This window comes from Jaculus jaculus, chromosome 17 (genome assembly GCF_020740685.1).
Source record: "Jaculus jaculus isolate mJacJac1 chromosome 17, mJacJac1.mat.Y.cur, whole genome shotgun sequence".
NCBI classification, from domain to species: domain Eukaryota; kingdom Metazoa; phylum Chordata; class Mammalia; order Rodentia; family Dipodidae; genus Jaculus; species Jaculus jaculus.
In genome coordinates, this window is record NC_059118.1 from 55,455,343 (window position 1) to 55,464,563 (window position 9,221).

Consider the following 9,221-nt stretch of genomic DNA (forward strand, 5'->3'; position numbering starts at 1 on the left):
CAATAGACTTTTATCAAGTTTTATGCACCTTTAACCACTGAGCCATCTTTCCATCCCAGGTTTGAATTTTTAAAAATATTTTATTTATTTATTTATTTGATAGAGAAAGAGAGAGAGAGAGAGAAGAGAGAGAGAGAAAGAGACAGAATGGGTGCACCAAGGCCTCCAGCCACTGCAAATGAACTCCAGATGCATGTGCCCCCTTATGCATCTGGCTTAAGTGGGTCCTGGGGAATTGAACTGGGTCCTTTGGCTTTGTAGGCAAATGCAGTAACCGCTAAGCCATCCCTGCAGCCCCCAGGTTTGATTTTTTTTAATGATTTAATAAATATTTAGAAACTCCCTAGGATAGGGGTTGGGGCGATGGCTCAGGTAGTAACATGTAGTAACATGCTTACTCTCCAGTCATGAGGCCTTTCGCTTGGATTCCTAGCACCTATGTAAAAGCCAGTGGTATGTGCCTGTTGTTCCTGTGGTGGAGGAGAGGGAGAGGGAATCCCCGGAGCTCATTTGCTAGCTGGACTAATCCACGTGGTGAGCTCCAGATTCAGTGAGAGACCCTGTCTCAAAGAAGAAGATGGGAAGTGACTAAGGAAGACAGTGGACATCGACCTCTGGCTTTGCACGCACATTGGCCACACATACAACCACATGCATATAGGCACATGCACACACACACTAAAAAAAAGAAGCTTCATTGATAAAACTTATTTTATAGAATATAATCATTAGTAAGTTAAGGGTGGATATAATTATATTGGAAAAATTGATGATCCACCAAATTAAAGTTCTTTGGGATCTTACCAGTTTATTTTTTGATATTTTATTTTTGTACTTTAGAGAGAGAAAGAAAGGGGGGGGAATGTATATGAAGCACGCCAGGGCCTTCTGACATTGCAAATGAACTCCAGATGCATGTGCCACTTTATGCATCTGGCTTTACCTGAACGCTGGGAAATGAAGCCCTGGCTGTTAGGCTTTGCAAGCAAGCATCTTTAACCACTGAGTCATCTGTCCAGCATGCTAATCATTTTAAGAAACAAAAGGTCCTGAAACCAGAGAGCTTGAGCCCCACTGCTCTGGGAGTGTGGACAGAGCAGGGGAGGCAGAGGCTGGGGGATCTGCTGAACTGGATGGTGCAGGAGGGTGGCTTCCCAACATGCTAAATGGCGGGGAGAGGCATGGAGGGGAGGGAAGAGCACGGTGTTTGGGGGACTTCAAGGAGGTCTACATAACTGCAGCAGAAGGTACAGGTTGTCAATGATGAGAAGTCAGCTCTACGCAGGGTGGGACCAGGTTGTGAAGGGCTGTGGTTCTGATGCACGAGCTTCATACTTGGGCAGTGGCCAGACAGACAATCGTGTGGTGGTGGTGACTCTCCAGGTAGGCTGCTTTGCATGCAGGAGGCAGTCCTCTGAGGTTGTCTCCATGATTCAGGCATCAGGTAATGAGGCCCAGGCCCGAGTCAGTGGATAAGAACTCAGCGAATAGAAACAGCTTAATCCACGGAACATGGCAAAGAGGAGGAGGAAGAGCAGTGAGGCCTGGATAATGTCAGAAATCTATGACAATGACACCATAGCAATGGCACTGAAGTGATCTTTCCAATCTTTAGATGGGGGGAGTGGCGCTCCTTCAATTCCTCATGCTTATATCTTCTTGAATTCTATGGACAAATTTTACTAAATTCACATGGATTGGCCAACATCTTAGGCCAAGAATTTCACCGTTCAGAATAATCAGTAAATTTTATCCTTGTCCAGAAAGTAGCATTTACACCAGCATTTGGGAGAGCCAGGTGTATTCACTCAAAAGGGAAGGGGTTTCTTACTAAAGAATGCAGAGAGAGAGAAGAAAAGAGTCTATTGTTTTCAGAAAAGTGGAGGTAGCTGGGCTTGGTCTAGGGACACCCTGTTACCATGGCAGCAGGAATGTGACTAAGCGTCACAGAGTTTTTGTTATCCTGCGCTCTGGGTCTCATGTAAGCCAGACAGACACGCAGTGACACAAGATTGCAATATCACACACGCACACAAGGAGACGCAAGCATCCGGAGCTCACCTGCAGTAGCTGAAGGTCCTGGTGTCCCCATTCTCTCTCTCCCTCTGCCTCTTTCTCTCTCTCAAAAAAAAAAAAAAATTCAAAATGTAACTTAGCTTTTTTAAAATTAATTTATTTTTTATTAACAACTTCCATGATTGTAAACAATATCCCATGGTAATGCCCTCCCTCCCCCCACTTTCCCCTTTGAAACACCACTGTCCATCATATCCCCTCCCCCTCTCAATCATTTTCTCTTTTATTTTGATGTCATGATCTTTTCCTCCTATTATGATGGTCTTGTGTAGGTAGTGTCAGGCACTGTAAGGTCATGGATATCCAGGCCATTTTGTGTCTGGAGGAGCACGTTGTAAGGAGTCCGACCCTTCCTTTGACTCTTACATTCTTTCTGCCACCTCTTCCTCAATGGACCCTGAGCCTTGGAAGGTGTAATGGAGATATTGCAGTACTGAGCACACCTCTGTCACTTCTTCCCAGCACCATGATGCCTTCTGAGTCATACCAAGGTCACTGCCATCTGAAAAGAGAGGGTTCTCTACCAAAAGTGAGAGTAGCATTAATATGGGGTGTGAACATTAACAGAAGTGCTTACTGGGCAGTTTGATGAGCATAGTATATATATTTAGCCAGACAACAGCAGATGTTACACCCCTAGGGCTCAGAACTACCCTTGTTGTAGGTTTTTAGTATCAGGGATGTATTTCCTCCCATGGAGCTGGCCTCCAGCCCAATTAGAGGACAGTTGGTTTCCACCATGACAGACATGCCACTATTGTGCCCGCTGGCTCATTTGGCCTGGCTGGCAAAATATAAGGCTTGCAGTGTCCACTGTTGAGTATCTTCACTGGTGATTTCTCTCTTTCCCATTGAACTGCATGCAGAATGGCTTCTTTCAGCTTTCTGTCAGCTGGTCTACATGGAGGAAGTTTTCAGCTCATCTCCAGCAGGGTTTCTCAGTGACCTCGCAGCCCAAGTATGTGGAGTCTCCAGCAATAGGGTCTTACCATCTATTCCTGTTGGGGAAACCAAGGGCCTCGGCAATGGCCTCTAATGTCAAAATGAAACTTTGTATTGGGTAAGGGTAATGATATATGCAGAAAGGAGAAATTTGAGGTCTCTTCTACATTGCTTGTTTATTCATCTAGGAACTTAACTTGGAGTTATCTACACTCATGACATCCTTAACTCATGTGTGTTATGGTTTCCAGAACTGCATTAATGGCCTTCTTCTCTTCCTAAACTCCAGTTCTACAGTTCCTTTGCCTTCTAGGCATCCCCAACTGGTTGCTTTCATTTTCATATTTTGAACACTATCAAACAAATAATTCCATCTTCCTTCAGAGACTGTCTTTGTCAGCTATGAAGTCCTAGAGACTGCAGGGGTCCAGGGACCTCATTTCACCCTTTTGATTGAAACAACAGTTTGCATTACCAGCAATAGTGTCACCTGACAGCTTATTGAGACATATAGCATCTGTGTTTTGAATTTCTTTTTCTTTTTCTTTTTTTAAAAATTTTTTTGTTTATTTATTTATTTATTTGAGAGTGACGGAGAGAGAGAGAAAGTGAGACAGAGAATGGGCGCGCCAGGGCCTCCAGCCACTGCAAACGAACTCCAGATGCATGTGCCACTTTGTGCATCTGGTTTACATGGGTCCTGAGGAATAGAGTCTCGAACCAGGGTCTTAGGCTTCACAGGCAAGCGCTTAAGCTCTAAGCCATCTCTCCAACCCGAATGTTTTTCTTTTTCAACATAAGATCACACCCTAGTCCAGGCTGACTTTGAACTCACTCTAACTCAGGCTGGCTTCAAACTTACAGAGATCTTCCTACCTCAGCCTCTAGGTGCCTGAGACTGAAGTTGTGCGGCGTCCTTACCTGCTACATCTAGAGTCCCATTCCGGACTTAAGAACTCCCAACTTCGTATTTAATAAGTTCCAGTTGACTTGCTTACATACTAAAACTTGAAAGCATTGCTCTGTTTCTTGTTTTACTTTGCGAAGCACAACTAGACTACTGTGTAGAAAGAAGTAAGGACCCTTTCTGGAGCACCTAAGTGGGGTTAGAGTCATACTCTCTGCTGTCTTTGAGTTCAGGGGCTGTTAGATGGAGAGTGAGGCATCCAGACTTCAAGCTTGTTCTAGGGCGAGTGACCTTGGAGAAGCTACATTTTATTATGCATTTCAACAGCACTCCACATTAACAAAGCACTTCTCCATCAATTTATTAGTGATTCTCTCACCAACAACCTGCATCAACTTTCTGAGCAATAAATCCTGGGAGATTTTCTTTGTAACCCATAAGTGACTGATGAATTGTAAACAAATGGGTTGAAAAGGTAACCTAGCAGAAAAGTGTTTCGATTTGTCTCTGTCTAGCCTCCACCCATCACTTAGGGGAGAAACCAAGTGCTCGCTGGCCTGATCCTGTATTTAGAACATAATTCTAAACAGAGGCAAGGAAAGAACAGCTTTTACATTCCATTACAGAACCCGTTAGTTTAATAACTTTATGTGGGTTTGACAAGGTGTTTTGTCAATCCAATGACATTAGCTGAGGTCCCATGTCAACCGAATTAAACTGATGCCTTACAACCTCTGTTCCGATGGTCCTGCCGAGCCACCGTGGGCGACAGACGTTAAGCACACTTGGTCGGTTTACGGGGTGCCTCAGTGTGAGTCACACATAAAGTAAAACAATGATTATGGACTCTGGTTTTACTCTGATATGAATTGGTTCTTGAAGTAGCTTCCTTCTTGCCCAAGACCAAAGGAAAGCAGTGGTAAGGTTCCCTGTGTGGCTATGCTCATCTGATTTGTCTCCAGGAATCTCTCTCTAAGCCTTCTCCTTCCTCCATTACATTTCTCTAGTTCTGGGTCAAACACCTTTTAGCTTCCCCTCAGACTTGTCTTTGTTCTAGCACCTTCCTTTTTCATAGCTAGGCTTCAATTCCACACTGATTGCTTCCTCCAGCGTGGGTCAGCGCACACCCAATCCAGACTCCCCATTCTCCCAGCCCCAGCATAGCAGAGTGACAGTCTGGACCACAGCCAGGCTGTGGCTGAGACAACCGGCCCGCTGAGACAGAACCCCTTTGCTGGCAGGCCCTGACTCTGCTTCTTAGGCTCACCTACGGTACGCAGTGGGATGTACAGACTGGTGATGCACCCTTGCAATTTCATGGCCCACTTGTCTAGTTCCAGGATAATTGTGCTCTCTACATCAAGGATTTTTGGACTCTTAGAATAAGAAGGGTTCCATCAACATAAAATAAAGAAACAGCAACTCCTGCCTCAATAAAGGAGTTATCTATTAACCATAGTGTTAATTTAAAAAAAGTTAGGCTGTGATACAAGCACATCATCAAACATCGATACTAAAACTAGGGTAAGCATGGACAAGAGAAATAAAAAAAGAGTGTCAGAAAAACAATCTTCTGGGCTGGAGAGATGACTCAACAGCTAAGGCACTTGCCTACAAAGCCTAATGAACCCAGTTCGATTCCCTAGTATCCACATGATACCAGATGTACAAGGTGGCACTTGTATCTGGTGTTTGTTTACGGTGGCTAGAGGACCTGCATGCCCATTCGCTTTCTATCTTCCTCATTCTCTCTATCTCTATTACTCTCTTAAATAAATAATGTTTGTTTGCTTTTACAAAGAAAAGCAAGCTTGTGGTAGGCAATTTTGTATCTATACGCTGACCCCAAAAGAATTTCCTGATTATGTTGCCAGGACCCATAAGGGAAGGTAATTACTTTAGGAAAATCTATTTGAGGGTGACACTCACTGTTCTTTTAATGGTCTACTTATAGTCGGCTTAAGAAAAATAAGAAATGCTCTTTTTGTCAATAAAATTAAGGAATTTTGGAGAAGCAGGTGAATTTAGTTCAACCTGTAGAGCTTTTGCTTGCCACGTATAGAGGAGCACGGTGCCGCGTGTGTACAGCGGGCTCGGCCAAGCCCAGTGCAGGCATGCGCAGCTAAGCCCCTGGAGTGGTCTAGCGGGAAAATGGAAAAGAAACACCAGTGCCACATGGAGCCTTCTCTAGGTTTCAGACAAATCTGTTTTACATCAGTGGAGAATAAGTGGAAAATTACTGTGCTTTCCAAATAAAAAGAGGAGATAAATTTTGGGAAATTAACATGAAGTTTCTTTGTATAGATTAAGTCAGTTGCCCCCAAACTGGGTTACTGCTCTGTAGAGAGAGACTGCGTTCTCTTGGTATTGGGTGTTTCAAATGGACTTTAAATTTAGGGAGTGTGCTGAAGAAGTGGGGGAAGAAAAGGGAAACGTTGCAAGGTTTAGTCCATGTCTTTTAATCACCTGATGTCCGAAATGAACCCATAGAATATTACTCCTATAACTGTACCAGTCCTGAGTATAAGTGTCCTCTCTTTCTTTCTTTCTTTCTTTCTTTCTTTCTTTCTTTCTTCCTTCCTTCCTTCCTTCCTTCCTTCCTTCCTTCCTTCCTTCCTTTTCTTTTTCTGAGATTTTTTTCTTTTTTCTTTTTTTCTCAATTTTTATTAACATTTTCCATGATTATAAAAAATATCCCATGGTAATACCCTCCCTCCCCCCCTTTCCCCTTCGAAGTTCCATTCTCCATCATATCCCCTCCCCATCTCAATCATTCTACTTACATATATACAATGCCAACCTATTAAGTACCCTCCTCCCTTCCTTTCTCTTCCCTTTATATCTCCTTTTTAACTTACTGGCCTCTGCTACTGAGTTTTTTCCTTCTCATGCAGAAGCCCAGTCATCTGCACCTAGGATCCACATATGAGGGAGAACATGTGGTGCTTGGCTTTCTGGGCCTGGGTTACCTCACTTAGTATAATCTTTTCCAGATCCATCCATTTTTCTGCAACTTTCATAACTTCATTTTTCTTTACCACTGAGTAGAACTCCATTGTATAAATGTGCCATATCTTCATTACCCACTCATCAGTTGAGGGATATCTAGGCTGGTTCCATTTCCCAGCTATTATAAATTGAGCAGCAATAAACATGGTTGAGCACATACTTCTAAGGAAATGAGATGAGTCCTTAGGATATATGCCTAGGAGTGCTATAGCTGGGTCATATGGTAGATCAATCTTTAGTTGTTTTAGGAATCTCCACACTGATTTCCACAATGGCTGGACCAGATTGCATTCCCACCAACAATGTAGAAGGGTTCCTCTTTTTCCACATCCCTGCCAACATTTATGATCATTTGTTTTCATGATGGTAGTCAATCTGACAGGAGTGAGATGGAATCTCAATGTAGTTTTAATCTGCATTTCCCTGATGACGTAGAACATATTTTTAGATGCTTATATGCCATTTGTATTTCTTCCTTTGAGAACTCTCTATTTAGCTCCATAGCCCATTTTTTGATTGGCTTGTTTGATTCCTTATTAGTTAACTTTTTAAGTTCTTTGTATATCCTATATATTAATCCTCTATCAGATATATAACTGGAGAAGATTTTTTTTCCCATTCTGTAGGTTTTTTTCTGAGATTTTTGAAGTAGGGCCTTGCTCTAGCCCAGGATGACCTGAGATTCATTATGTAGTCTCAGGGTGATCTTGAACTCATGGTGATCCACAGACCTCTGCCTCCTGAGTGCTGGGATTAAAGGCATGTTTCACTACGCCCAGCTTGTTTTGCTATGTACCTTCTATTGACAGGCCAGATCAACCAGAAGTTCTATGAATGCTTCCATTTTATACCAACCAGAACAGGAATAAGCAGCAAGAGAAGTGAGAAGAGATGGGAAAAGTACATTATCAAGAAATTTTGCATCTACAAATCATTTCTAACTTGAAAGTGGAGAGCATTTTTGTTTTATCCATATAAAAATGAGCACAGAAACATTTTTTTAAATGAGTATAGGGGGCTTGGCCGATGGTTCAGTAGGTAAAGTGCTTGGTGCACAAGCAGAAAGAACTGAATTCAGATGCCCAGCACCCATGTAAAAGGCTGGGCAAGGTGCGAACATCTATAATCCCAGGGCTGGGGAGGCCAAGACAGAAGGATCCTTGGGGTCTTCTGCCTACTAGTATAACCGAATTGGTGAGCTCCAGGTTCAGTGAGAGACCTCTGTCTAAGAACAAGGTGGAGGGCTTAGAGATATGGCTTAGTGGTTAAGGCACTTCCCTGCAAAGCCTAAGGACCCAGGTTCAATTCCCCAGTACCCACATAAGTCAGATGCACGAGGTGATACCTGCATCTGGAGTTTGCTTGCAGTGACTAGGGGCCCTGGTGTACCCATTTTTTTCTCTTTCTATCTGCCTCTCTCAAATCAATAAAAATAGATAAATAAAATTAAAAAATTAAAATGGAGAGCAATTGAAGAAGACACCCAACGTTGCCTCTGGCCTTCATAGGCCACACACACATGTGCACCAGCACATACCTTTACCTACCCACAAACATGCAAACATGCATATACATATGCACATACCACACATATACACACTTTTTAAAAATGATTTATTTTTATTTCTTTATTTGCAAGCAGAGAGAGAAGACAGACAGAGAGAGAGAGAGAGAGAGTGGGCACGCCAGGGCCTGTAGCCACTGCAAACAAACTCCAGAAGCATGTGCCCCTTGTGTATATGGCTTATGTGAGTCTTGGGGAATTGAACCTGGGTCCTTTGGCTTTGCAGACAAACACCTTAACCACTAAGCCATCTCCCCAGCCCACACTTATTTATTTATTTTAAGATGAGCACATTGCAGTAAGACATGGAGGAAATCCACTGACAGGTCTATGCTTTTGAGATGGTGCTAAGGCTAAAACTTACACACAGTTGTGTTGGAAAATAAGATCTCTCCCCTTTTGGGAAAACACGTTGTGAAGGACTCTTTACTGCTGAGTGTGACCCTGAGCTACACACTCTCTTGGCTTTAGATGCTTTCATCTTAAGATGAGGACATGTAGTCAGCGACGCCTGTCATAGTCAGGGTTTTATTTTATTTTATTTTTTTTAATTTTTATTTATTTATTTATTTATTTGAGAGTGACAGACACAGAGAGAAAGGCAGATAGAGGGAGAGAGAGAGAATGGGCGCACCAGGGCTTCCAGCCTCTGCAAACAAACTCCAGACGCGTGTGCCCCCTTGTGCATCTGGCTAACGTGGGACCTGGGGAACCGAGCCTCGA